A 4,567-nucleotide genomic window follows, 5' to 3' on the forward strand; every position below is an offset into this window, starting at 1 on the left:
TACATTTAAAATGCACAATGAGGGTTTTAAAGTTTCTGAGTACTCACCAGATCATTAACATGTAAATCACTGTCTCAATTAGAATATCACCTACTGAAACATTTTTCAGTGTAAGTGTACTTTTTAAATCATATTTAAAATAATTAAAATATCAGTTAGATTTATATTGCACCTTCCTTTGCTTGAAAAGAAAGTAGCTTTAAAAAGCTGTCTCATGTCTCCTAATGTCTTGGAAGCCAATAATAAAAATAATCAAAAGACATAATAATGTGTTATCAGTACTTAATTGATAAATCAAGGACTGTTGATGATTTAGCCTACGTTATTGAAAACTGGATTGAACAGAAATTTATTATTTGACAAGCAGAATAATGACCAAACACAAAAATGGAAATTCTTTTTGTTATTTCTCAGTTTGAAACCTAAATGTCTGCTCTCATATACTTTGAAGCTGTTTTTAATTCCTTATTTAGATGTAAGTTTAGCTCTTGGGAATTTCTTCCGCAGTCTTATACCTTAGTCGTTATAATTCTCTAGCTCTTTGGCAACAACATTTATCAGGAATAGAATTTTTACATAGGTTGGCTCTGATACATTTGTATCCAATCTCTCACTTCCCTGGCAATACAGTCTCATATAAACACATCTTAATTCTTTCCTCAGGTCTAACAATAGTTAGCAATGGTTGAAATCTTATTAATGTAAGACATCGATCTAAAACTCTGTAAGCTTCATATCATATATTCATCAACATCACTTCATGAAGTAGCTACAGGTGTCATAGATGAGAAAAATGAAGTCTGAGACATTTGTTAAAAGGTATTACATAGGGCTGGCAAATAGCTCAGTGGATTGAAGTAACTGTAAGCATGTGCAGGGTCTGGAGGTTTGATGCCTGGGCCTGCCAGGCTGGCCCCGCCCCCAGGGCACACTGAGACAGTGATTGAGACTGGGCGTGGTGGCGTGCACCTGTAATCCCAGCATTTGGTAGGCTGTAAACAGGAGAATCACTATGAGTCTGATCTAGTAGTGAGACACTGAATATGCTGCAGACCCTTCCCTAAAAAAATACAAAAAAGAAAAGTAAAAGATCTTGCAGCAGTGGTAGAGTTGAAATTTAAACATAGATGGCCCTGAGTCTCAAAATATTGTATCATTGTTGTCTACCATTCTTGACTGCCTCCAGTATTTCCATAGTATTTTATCAGGAAATGAATTTCTCCAGTCTATATGATAATGTAAGCAGTCTAATATATTCTACACTCGGCCTTTCAGGTTTTGTTCAAGTTACACACTATGCAGTCACACAGGGTGAGTTGCATCTAATCCATTTTATCATCACATTTCTCTTTCTTCCATTTGGTGAATCATATTTCTCCTTCCTTACAACTTCCTTCACTTCAAAGCTTCAACTTTTTGTTCAGGAACTCTCTGCAAAGTAGTTTACTTTAGGTTTCCCCACACCCCCTGTGGACCATCCATTTTCTCAAGGCTATCTAGTCTGACATTGTTTTTCTTTTCTTCTTATCCTTAGGCTATTTTATACCTAGAGACCAAAGATCAAAGTTATGAACTATTCCTTGATGTTCCTTCCTTGGTAGATTTGTTTCAGCCTATGTAAGATTGCTGGAGAGAGCAAGATGGACAGTTACTTAAAGAAATTTAAGGCAGCTAATGTAAAGAGGGGAAAGAGAGACTTGAACTGTTATAGTACTAAATTTTCTGGGTAATTATCCATCAAAGGATTTTATTATGAAAAAAGTAACCAAAACCATGTAACCTTAGCACTTTTATAAGTAATTAATATGGGTCCATAAGAGATCCCTAAATTGAGGATAAATAAGTTTTCTAATGTTCTGGGATAGTTATTAATAAATTTATCTTTAGCCCGACCATTTAACTTTTTTCTATTATAATACTGCTTATATGTAGTTTTTTAGTGACTACATGTCTATCATCTGTCTATTTATTCATCTATAGCTCTTATATTTAGCTATTAATCCACTCAATCTAATCCACTCAATCCATAGCTAAAATTCAAGACACATTTTTAAGGGAAGGCTATATTCAGTTTATATGCTGTAGGAAGATATTTATTTATTTATTTATTTATTTATTTGGTACAGGATCTCACTATGCAGCTCAGACTTATAGTGATCCTCCTGTGTCAGTCTCACCAGCACTGGGATTACAGATTTATGCCATCACACCTGGTTTCAGAGGTCAGCTCTGCACAGGGCTGACATGGGCATGTGGTACCAGAGATTGAACCAGGGTCCTTGTGCTTGCCAGGCAGGTGCCTACACTGCCAAACTTTTTTCCCTACTCTGTAGGAATTTTTAAGACACATAGATATAAGGAAAGCATGATCTTTCTTTAATAGATTTGGCAAGTGTATGTGTTCTCAGACACATGCACAAATAACTATATAGCAATGTGCATATATTAATTTCCTATGTTGGTTAATCAACAACATCATTAATAGGAAAGGAAAATAAAAAATTTGCTTCAGGGGTTTAATATGTAACTGACTGTGAACAATCAATTGAGAGAACTCATTACTTTCAGACCAGCCAAAGAACTTGCTTCACATCGCACAACTTGTATAATTAAATAATTGTTGAAATGGAAGCTAGAGGAAAAAGAACAGTTTTCTGGGCAGGAATCATGCTGTAAAAGTTCCTGTCCTTTATGTAAAAGCTTCTTTGGAGAGAAGAACTTAACTGGCAATGAAGCATTATAAATGAGACACCAGCTTGGGTTTGGAAAAATATGGCGGAGATAAGGAGAGTGAAGACCGTAATGAAGATTATTCTGAAAATTTAGTGTGAGCTCACCAATTGCCAAGGAGGCAGCAGGGACAAAAGTTATTGTGGTTGTTTTCATAAATCATGCCCTAGGGACTAATTAAGGATAGAAATATAAAACAGAAAGTATCCAATATAGGCTGATATATTTATTTCTTAGAATATTCAATGAAGAGAAGTAGCTTCAACAAAATCGTAGTTCAAGAATTTCTAACACCATTGTCTGCATTAATTGTGCTAAAAGTTATTATGCTTCTTTCTGGAAGTTGAGATAAGGACTACAGGTGCGCTAGAGTCCTTGGGTGTTGTAAATCAATAACCTATCAGTACTTGACTACTTGTTAGAAGCAGCTGAGATAAATTATAAGACATTAATATTGATAGAAGAAGCTACAGGATATGGGTATCTATCTTTTAATGATTATGCATGAACATGATAATTTGTTCCATCATGATGGTGGGAACTATCCAAATATTGTAACCAATCTAATGATTCAAAAATTTTTCTTAAGAGTCTGCATTTTTTTTCTCTCACATTTTAAGTAAGGTCAAAGCATAGAATAGAAAAGTGTAACATGACAGATAATCATTCACATATCATATGTACTTTGAGTCAAATTTTGAACTGAAAGTATTAGCTAGTTTAGTGAACTATTTTATATATTTTGGTATTTTGTTAGACTAAAAATGCTATTCTTTTCAACTTTATCATGCTATTCTCATATGTTAAGATTTTATTATCTTGCCCTACAGAAATTCTAGATTTTACCTGAGAAGTTCTTTCTATCTGTGATTCCAGAATTACAAAGACCTCATAAAAGCATCAGTGTCTGCTACTCCATAGAATAAATAAAGAATCCAAAGAAGATCACAAACTTACCTCTCAAAATTTAAGAAATACTACTTGACTTTTGCTTAAGAATCTCTGATAAAGTTTTACAAAGATCCCCTTTACCCCAGGCAAATAAATCCCACCTATACTGAGAGAAATAGAAAAATGAGTATACTGGCTTGATATATGCTGCCACTTAAAAGAAGGTAATGATAGACTATAGGGAAAGACAATTGATTCAATTAAAAACTAATTAGACACATAAATTTCATAATCATTTCTCTTATGCATGTTTCTATTAATAAGTACAACTTATTTTTATGTTGAGAAAATAGATCCCAAGTTTTTATAGCTTAATATGACAGAGATTTACTTCCCATTTAAGATACACAAAAGAAGGAAGCTTTGCACAAGCATTCAAGGAGGTCATAGCTCCATGGCTATGGACTATGTCTAGATATATAACCCCTTGGGTCATCCAGTGAGGAAAGAGAAAGAGAAGGATTGCATATACATACAATTCTTATCCAAGAAGTGACAAATTCCGCTTCATATAAGCAACAACAGTTTCATGGAGTCAGGGAAGGGAAATCTCCCATTGTACCTTGAAAGATGAGATTACTATGACTACTAGATATGAGTGGACATTGAAATCACTAGTGTGGCTTGGAGAAGCAAAAAGAAGCTTTATTTCCATTCTCAAAGTGTCTTCCTACAAGCATAAAATTAATGTATCTAAAATGATACTACTAGTATGATACAGTATAAGATCTAAAATGAACAAATATCCAGCCATGGTGTGCATTCCTGTAATCTTACCCCTCTGGAGGTGGAGGCAGGAGGGTCTCCAAAAGTTTAAGGTCAGCTTAAACTTATTAGTGAGTGCATCACCACCCTGAACTATGAAGTGAAACCTTGTCTCAAAACA

The sequence above is a fragment of the Octodon degus genome, unplaced genomic scaffold, assembly GCF_000260255.1.
Source record: "Octodon degus isolate 3935 unplaced genomic scaffold, OctDeg1.0 scaffold00161, whole genome shotgun sequence".
NCBI classification, from domain to species: domain Eukaryota; kingdom Metazoa; phylum Chordata; class Mammalia; order Rodentia; family Octodontidae; genus Octodon; species Octodon degus.